Consider the following 10,012-nt stretch of genomic DNA (forward strand, 5'->3'; position numbering starts at 1 on the left):
TAGGAACATTACACAGGATGAATTTAAATATGTATTTAAACTACAAAGCATTCTCTCAAATGAGTTTAAACGCATTTAGTTTTTTAAGACAATCTACGTGATGTTTTTCTTAAAATCAAGGCATCTACTCCAAATAAATCAAGTTCAAAATAAACAAAGAGCTCAAGATAACATCAGTCGCATCTGTCCTACTCCTGATGTGTGGATGAAAAGCAGCACCCAGTTATGATGATGACCGGTGATGGATCCAAATTGCCAACTTTGTTAACAGTTTTCCATTTCTAAACCATCCTTGAAGAAAATCAGATATGGGGTCACACCATCTTCACAGTCCTGCAGAGCAACCATGCCATCTGGATCCTTGTTTTCACAAATAAAAAAATTGTGGTTTTTGAAATTAGCAAGGACGTCCTTGATTTGTTCTGCAGCCCCTGTCATAAAAGGTTTGACTCTTTCTGGTCTCTGTTCTTCAGTTTCCCAGTGATTGATTTCCTGTAATCTTTGAGGCACTTCTTGTATTCTTCTTTTGTGAAGCTGATTTACTGCACATGATGTTCATGATAACATTAACACCAGTGACTACTGCGCTTTTGGTACCTTCGCCCTTGGGGCCTTCGGTGGAGGCATTTTGTATAGAGCATATAAAATGTGTTATATATGTTGAATTGAGGTTTGCAAAACAAGTTGTTTGCTAGTAGGGACAGGACTATGGCCACATATGTGTGAGACTCGTAAGAGTGAAGTAAAAAACATGTTTTTGTGTGAAACTGAGCATACCAAATTTGAACGATAAACACGTTCACCAAAACAACTTCCGGTTATTGGGTAAACAACTCCTGGCAAACAACTTACGGTTATCACCTAAGGGGTAAACAAGTCCAAGGAAAAGAGGATAAAAGCAGAATTCCCGAGCACGGCTATGAGTAGTCCCACTGGGCGCTCCAGCTAAGATCCTCTATGAGGTGCAGGCTGAGATACTCTGGGACCCTCTGAAGCTCTTTCTTGCAAGACCAGCTTGCCCCAGACCCGTGGTGGGCCCAGTCCCCTCTCCCAAACCAGGAACCTTCTCCATCCCGATTGACTCTGGGACTTCGTTTGTTATTAAATTCTATTCTGTATAATCTTCTGTGATTACCAAAGCATTGCCCTCTAGAGGGACATTGGTTCCCAAACAAAGATGTGTTACTTACTCTGTCTGAACCTGTGTGCCGGGTCTCTGTTCCCCACTCGTGACACGAGTACCACACAGGGACGTAGGGCCCGGCCCAGGCATTAATGTCCCCTTGACTTTCAGGAAGAGACTGAAATGCGGTGATTGCTCTTACAGGTGCTCACAACACATTTCCACGCATGAGTGAGTCATCAATGTTACCCTCTGTCCTGCTGACCATCTTCCCCTCCACCACGAGGCACAGCCCATCTATGATTTCCCAGGTCTTGTAGATGTCGGAGAACATCTCAGCATGGCTGATGAGGTCCCCGTATCTTATGATTATGGCAGCTGGTAGGAGACTACGCGGGGCTCGCTTAGCAGGAGCTCAGAGTGAGTGCGATGCAGCCAGACTGGTGCTGGGGGCGGGGGTGGAGCTGACGGGAACACAAATAATCATTTGCTATGAAGTCCATTTCTACATCTTTCTTTATTAGACAATAAGTTCTTAATAAAAGAGAAACAGAAGGGTATTTATTTAACATCTGTTACAATTCCAAAAATAGCATCATTTTTAAGTGGAAGACACTAGACTACACTAATTTATAGTCAAGAACACACAAGAATTTCTGGTAAAATCATCACTGTTTTAATACTTACCTGAATAATCTAACCAATGTAATTTAAAAAAGAAAAGAAATAATCGGTAAAATTAATTGAAAAGGAAAAGAAAATTAATTACTTATAAATTTCCAGCTACTTTGGAAACCCAAGAAGCTTTCTTCAAAAGTATAAGCAAAAATGTAATTCAATGAGGGGCTGGCTATAATACCAGTACACAGAAAATAATAAACTTTATATATACAAAACCAGCATCCACATAGAAATAATAATATAAGTAATGACCTAATTTATAATAGAAAAACAATAATAAAACTCTTAAGAATTAACTTTTAAACAATCTACATAGAGACAGATGAAGTATCAAAGAGACAAAAAGAAAAAAAAACCTTGAACAAACTTAAAATTACAGGATGTTTCTAGACAGAAAATCTCAACATAATAAAAATGGCAATTCTCCATAATTTAGTCAATTAATTTAATGTGATCTTAATGAAAATCTATGATTGGTTTTCAAACTAGAAAAGTAGAAAAGCTGTTTATCAAGACATGCAAGAATAGCCAGAATTTTTTGTGAAAGAGATATAGAAACACAGATACACACACATACAGAAGAGAGAGAGAGAGAGAGAGAGAGAGAGAGAGAGAGAGAGAGAGAGAGAGGAATGAAAGAGGAAAATTTCCCTATCCGTCTAATATATTTTAAAGCTACAATAGCTAAAATGTATTATTGCCACATATGTAAATAATAGTGTAGTGAAACAAAATCAGAAGTCCAACTGTCTTAAAGATATGTGATAATTATTTTTAAAATTATGATGATGATATTTCAATGCAATAAGATAACGTTTTTTTCAATTAATGGTACTTGGAAAAATAAATATCTCTATGGGAAAAACAGTTTAATCCATACTTCACACTTATATAAGGATAAACTCTACATGAACCAAATATTTAAATGTTAAAAAGAAAAATAATAAAAACCATAACAGCACTAAAAGAAAATCTAGGGAAATTTAAAAATTAATCTTGGAATGTGAAAGACCTTTCTAAATATGGCATAAATCCAAAAGCTATCAAAGAAAAGATTGACTAATTTGACTACCTTTTAAAAAGTTTTCATGGAAAAAGTCACAATGAACAAAGCTAAAAGATAAATTTAAAACCAGACAAAAAGTACTTACAATTCACATCACTATGAACTAATTTCTGCACATGTAAAGACTTGTTAAAGTCCCATAAGAAAAATACTATGAATGCATTATAAAAAAAAAAAAAAGATTAAAACTATGAATGGACAATTTGCAGAAAAGACAGTGTAAGTGATTGTAAACATATGAAAGGAAGTCTCAATCAAAATAAAAAAAAAAAAACACAAAATGAACTTCTCTCATTTGTTTTCACCTGGCAGATTATCAAAGGACAAAAAGTTTGATTTCATTGTGGCAGCAGGTTCGTGAGGAACAGATAATCCCCTCCTCTGTGACAGTAGTGTTAATTGGCCTATCAATGAGGAAATTTAGCAACATACTCAAATTATGAATGCAGTGGTCATCCCCCCTGTCACATAATTCTACATCTAGAAATTACTTCATGATTACGTTCACATCCGTGTGAAATGATGTATGCTGAGTTGATGTTGACTAGTATATCCAAATATTTCCAAACTGTTTACAATTAACATCTGCTCTGATTGCTCTGCTCTGTGTCTGTAATTATTGGTTGTTACCATAGTAGTCATTGTAAGTATTTTGAATATTACAGCGTTCCAATATTGTTTGTAGAAGCTAAAGACTGGAAATGATATTCAATATCACTTAACTCTAGGAAATTGGAAATTAAAACCTCATTAAAATACCACTACACATCTAATAAAATGGCTTAAAAAGAAAGTTGTAGAGAGGATACAGAACAACTGGAACTATTATATACTTCCAGGGAAATGGAAAATAAAACAAACACTTCGGATAACGGTTTGGCAATTTCTTGCAAAGTTAAGCATACACTTACCAAGAATTCTACTCCAAGAGAAATTAAAATTTACATTTCTAAAAATCTGTTCCCAAATGTTTATGGTGCCTTTATCCATAATTGCCAAACAGGAAACAACCCAACTTGTTCTTCAACTGGTGAATTAATAAACTGTGGTACATCCAAGCAATAAAACACTACTGAAATTTTAACAAGGAACAATGGATATACACATAATATATATTAAAAAATAAAATGAATATAAAATCTATGCTTGTTTTTCCATATGAAACAAGTCCAGATGGACACAGTCCAGGCTGGGCTCACTATGCTAGTAAGAAACCAGGGTTCTTCTCTTCTCTCTCACTACACTTAGCATGTAGTTTTTCTTTTCATTGTTGCAATAAAAAGTTCAGAAGTCTTACCTTTGTTTTTCTTAAATAGCTTTTTAAAATTTAATTTCCATTGCATTAAACTCCCCCATTGTAATTGTACAATTCAGTATTTCTAATTGCACAGGAATACTGTGCAAACATCACCACAATTATTATACAATATGTTTTTTCATTACAGAAAGATTCCTCATTACCACCCTCTACCCCAGGCAACCACTAATCTGATACTTTCTATATCTATAGATTTGCCTTTTTTGGACATTTTAAATATATGAAATTATACATGTGGTTTATTGTGTTTTGCTTCATTCACTTAAAATAATGTTTTGAGGTTCACCCACATTTTAAGAAAGACATAAGAAGACATAAGAAGACATAAGAAAAACATAGCCAGAATTGAGGCCTATTTTGAGGTCAGGAAAAACCTGGTGAGCAGAATGAGTAAGATAACAAAGGAAGTTAACAACAAGTGAAATTGGGGCATCAGTCATGGTGTGGGGCTGAAAAAGCCAGAGAACTGAAGCAAATTTTGTGAATTCTGAGATCTCCTAGAGATTGTCTATTATACTGAACAAATGCATCTCCTTGTGACAAAAACAGCTACATAAAGCAGCTCACAATGTCCTATGAAATTCTGCACCTTCCTGTGATGACTGAATCATTGCAAAGTGGGTTTATTCACAAACAAAATGAAGCAACAGCTTAGTTACAGAATCTCCCAGTTTATCCCATTTGATGGCATAAAATAACTTGATAATGATAATCTTTCCAATACATGTAAACACCTACAAATGACAGCAAAAATATAACAAAATTATCTTTTATATGTGCTGTTGAGCATATTTTTAAAAATCTCAGGCATCAGAAAATAAGAGGAAACTGAAAACCAGAATTTGATGAAAGTCTGAATATTGGTAGTAAAGAAACACACTTCCCAAAATGGGCAAATAAAATTAAGATAACGTAGATGCATTATAGTGTTTTGTTGTGACATTATTTATATGAAACAAACAAACTAAATAAATAAATAAAATAAAACACCTTAAAAAACAATCAGAGAAAGGAAACATTTATCCAGGGAAATAAATTAAATAAATCTGAGCTTTATAACATGTGTAGATACCAGTTCAATTTAAAACATATGGAATGAAAGAATTGAAAGTATATATTGCAATATTATAAAATAAAAATAATGAAAGTGAAAAATGAAAACAAAAATACCTAGTGAAAACTTCATCAATCCAAAACCTAGAAAAGAAGAAAGATAAAGATCATAGGAAATAAAAACTCAAAATAAAGTGATAGAAAAAAGTAAAAGTCTTATAAATTACAATAAATATAAATGGTCTAAGTGAACTGTTTAAAAAACTGTTGCCTCTCAATCTGGAATAAAACAAAAAAATAATACTCGACTACCAAATATGAGTGATATAAAAAAATCCCAAATATATATATATTTGGGTATATATATATATATATATATATATATATATATATACACATATATATATACACATATATATTTATATATATGCCATATATATATACACATATATATGTGTGTGTGTATATATATATATATATATGGCACATAAACTAGGCAAAAGGTAAGCAAAAAAGTTGAAAAGAAAACATGTATAAACAGAATGTTCCATGTGAGTTTGAGAAAAATGTGTATTCTGCTGTTATTGGGTGGAGTATTCTATAAATATCAATTAAATCAATTGATTGATACTGCTGTTCAAGTCATCTACGAGTATATCCATGCTGATTTTCTGCGTTTGATATATTAGTTACTGATGGAAGTATTGATGTCTTCAACTTTAATAGTGGATTTATTTATTTCTCCTTGTAGTTCTATACACTTTACTTCATGTATTCTGATGCTCTGTTGTTAGGTGTATATATGTTTAGGATTGCTATGTCTTCTTGGAAAATGGAACCCTTTGGTATTATGTAATGCTTCTTTTTGTCCCTGATAACTTTCCTTGTTCGGAATTTTGTGTTGTCTGAAATTAATACAGCTTTTCCAGCCTTCTTTTAATTAGGGTTAACATGAAATATCTTTCTTCATCCTTTTATTTTTGACCTGAGTCTTGACAAATTATAGTTGGGTCTTGTTTCTTATTTACTTTGACTGCCACTGTCTTTTCACTAGCGTATTAAGGCTATTCACATTTACAATGATTATTGATATAGTTGGATTAACATCTATCCTTTTTGCAACTCTTAACCTTATTTCTCTGATGAAACTTAAAAGGTTTTAATTTTCAGTTTTTCAGCTGTTTTTCTTGTTGTGAGAGTAGGCATGATTACTTCCAGCTATTTACATATTGAAGTGGAAACTAGAAGACCCCTCTTCATTTACTTTTAAAGTAATTTGAAATAATACACATAAACAAGAATACATTCTCTTTACAAGTAAAATGTTACAAATAAATTCCTTTTTGGCCCTCTTTCTCCTACTGCTAAGCATATTGCTCTATGATCTTCCCAAAAGTTACCATTATTACCAATTTGACATATGTACATTTGGACATTTTTTCTATATATTTACATACATAAAAATATCCTAGACATGGAAGAGCCCTAAATACACATCACTAAGTGAAAGAAGCCAATCTGAAAAAGCTACATACTATATAATTCCAACTATATGACATTCTATAAAAGGCAAAACTATGGAGACAGTGAAAATATCAGTGCTTGCCAGGGGTCAGGGATAAGGGTGTGGGAGTTTGGTAAGGAGGGATGAATAGACAAAGCACAGAGGATTTTTAGGGCTGTGAAAATACCCTATATGATATCATAATGATGGATAATGTCATTATATGTATGTCCAAACCCACAGAATATACAAACCAAGAGTGAACAGTAATGCAAACTATGGACTGTGGGTGATTATGTGTCAATGAACATTAATTGACATACACTGTGACCAGTTGTAATAAATGTACCATTCTGGAGATTGTTGTTGATAATGAGGATGTATGCATGTGTGGGGACAAGGGGTATTATAGGAAATCTCTGTACTTTCCTCTTAATTTGCTTTAAACCTAAAACTGCTTTAAAAAAATAGTCTTTAAAAATGTATATGGCAAAAAAAGTCCCATAAATATTTACCATTACTTTGCATTTTTTACATCATCTGTATATTGTAACTAATTATTTCTGTAACAATATGTTTGTTTGTTGTTGTTTTTTTTCTTTCTTTCTGTATTAGGTCTTAGAGATAGCAACAGGGATTTGACTCACTTTTTTTAAGTTTTTTAATTACTGCATTTTCCCATTCTCCTACTGAGACACATAAACCTTTTCCAAGTTTTCTCTATTATAGTTGATGCTACAATAAAAATCCTTGTACTGCAACCTTATCTTTTTAGGAAGGTAAATTTTCAACAGAAACAGAGCCTTGTAACAAAAAAAAAACATTTCCAAGCCATTTTGGAAAGGGGTTTCGATGACCTTTGGATCTAAGAGAAACCAGATGATGGTCCTAAAATAATTCAAGACAATTATGTTATCCTAGATAATCTCAAGGGAAGGACCCTGATCTGTTTGGAACTTTATCTGTACACTAATCCTGAAAGGCAATTACTTCAGATGTTCTCATGAGAAACTTATTAAGTCAATCGAGTATAAAGTATTAATGGTTACTAGTTATGGTAAAAGATATTCAAAATAAAGTAATAATGTCCTATCATTGAATAATGTCTAATAAAATGTCTGTTTTATAGCCATAAATAATTAGTAGATCCTGATTATTACAATTATATTAACACTCTAACAGAAAAGACATTTACTTCCAAACAGGAACAAAATGTTTTATATTAATAAATGATTACAGTGGGAATTGGCTCATAAACAGAAGTGTGAGTTCTTAGCATATGTTCACTTTACGTAAAACATGATGACCGCAGATCATATTTAAAACCCTTCATAGCAGTATGTAGCATCAAAGCTGGTGACAAATTAAACAATAGAATACTGGTTGACTTTGATTAAGCTAAACAATTTAATCTTGTGAAATCGATAATCATTTTATAAAACATATAAAATTTAATTTTGTGAAATCGATAATCATTTTATAAAGACTTAAGTCTTAGCTAACCCATAGATTATTTTTTAGGGGAAGTATTGAAGCTGACCTTAAAAATTGCAATGTACCATTATCCTCTCCAATTTTCAACTTACTCAGAAGATGACGTAAGAAGTGGCGCCGCAGCATACCCCCGGGATTCAATACTGACTGGAAGTCAAGGTAATAAGGTTCTAGATCTCATTTGCAACAAATCAATTATTTGAAGTGACAGGAGTCTTCAAATCTCTGGGCTTTAATTTCTTTCTTAGCCAATTAAAGATACAGTGACATTTAAGTTTCCTTCTAACGTTAAATGTTTATCCATCATTTTCTCAGTGAGCAAGTCAACAAGTATTTCATGAGTCCCTACTATGGACAGTTACGATGCTAGGCACTATGGATAAAATGATAAACACTAAAATACAAAGATTTTTTTTTAAATAAACGTGAATTCTCATCTTCTGTTTAACAAAAGATGCTATTATACTACACATCAACTTACTAAACCAAACTTTCGTATGTCACTTGAAAGCCCTTACACTTCATAAACTCACACATCAATACATAATCACCAAGCAGCTGGATGGATTTTGCTGCTTTCATTGAAAACATAGCAACAGAAGCATCTCTTTTATCTCTTGTTCATTCTATATCCTCAGGGCCTAGGACAATTATTGCTTTGGCATATAGTAGATACTTAGCAAATAGTGTTGAATGAAGGACATATATCTAATATTTTTCAGTCCAAGGAGAGTGAAAACATATGTGATAATGAGAACTGGTGACATGGCAGCACCTTTAATTCATTCACTGAGAAAGTTTAACTACCCGCTTTTAGAAAAATATCACTATAACCACCATACGGTATAAGAATGAACATATCTTGTGTCTTGACCCCAAAGAATTCATCATGTGCTGATAAAGATAAGGCATGTGTATAAATAATCATAGAGGATGACCCTGTATCATAAAAAGTTATAGATACAGGACAATGAAGATTTAGGAAGATCCTCCCCTCTTCATCACATCCTAATCCAAAGTCTAAATTTTCATCTTTAGAAAATCTAAAAACCTGGTATTGTTTTTTGAATGGGAGGAGAGAAAGGCAAGGAATAGGCCAAAATTAAGGGAGGATTCATTTATTTATGTTGTTTCTTTCCAGGCATCTGCCCTGGCTGACTCATTACAGGGTTTACCATCTCTGCTACGGACTCTTCCAGAGATACTCAAAAACTATATGGTTATACGGCTCCACCTGGCTCCCCAATTGAAAACTATACATTTTCTCATTAAATCCCATTGTATTCTTCTTGTATCTCAATGTGCTCAAAACAAGTTAACAGAACCAAATTTTCTGTAAACAGAAAGATAAACTCGAAACCATTTGTCTGTCAGAACTGAGGACTTTTCAAAAACAGTAACCTCTTTAAATAAATTGTTTATTCTGGTTTTGTATCATTTTGTTTTGTTTAATCATTACTGTAAAAGTAATTGCTAGCATTTCCAGGCAACTAGGAGGAGTTAGTTTGGCTGGACTGACTGATTTCCAGGGAAAATTTTTTTGAACTGGAGAATAGGAAATGACACATTTTTTCATTGGAATATAAATGAACATAATAAATGACACCTATTTCAAATCCATGAAAAAGTGACCTCACCAGAATAGTTAGTGCCTGTATTAAAATTTCAATTTGCAACTTACTTGTTTATTTAACTGCTAGCTTTTTTTTCGTTGCTGCTGTTATTGTTTTTGTTTGTTTGCTATTTTTATTCTCTCAAGCTTGATAACACTTT

At 32.9% G+C, this 10,012-nt stretch overlaps 1 pseudogene across 1 annotated transcript; it reads right to left on the reverse strand.

Moving 5' to 3' along the window:
- Positions 1 to 264: 264 nt before the first annotated feature.
- On the reverse strand, positions 265 to 1,457 carry LOC308505095 (translationally-controlled tumor protein-like; annotated as a pseudogene). The gene is made up of 2 exons: positions 1,341 to 1,457; positions 265 to 625 (listed from the first exon to the last, which is right to left on the reverse strand). The product of its transcript is annotated as a translationally-controlled tumor protein-like (transcript).
- Positions 1,458 to 10,012: the final 8,555 nt, after the last annotated feature.

This window comes from Rhinolophus hipposideros (assembly GCF_964194185.1).
Source record: "Rhinolophus hipposideros genome assembly, chromosome: 11".
Lineage (NCBI taxonomy): Eukaryota > Metazoa > Chordata > Mammalia > Chiroptera > Rhinolophidae > Rhinolophus > Rhinolophus hipposideros.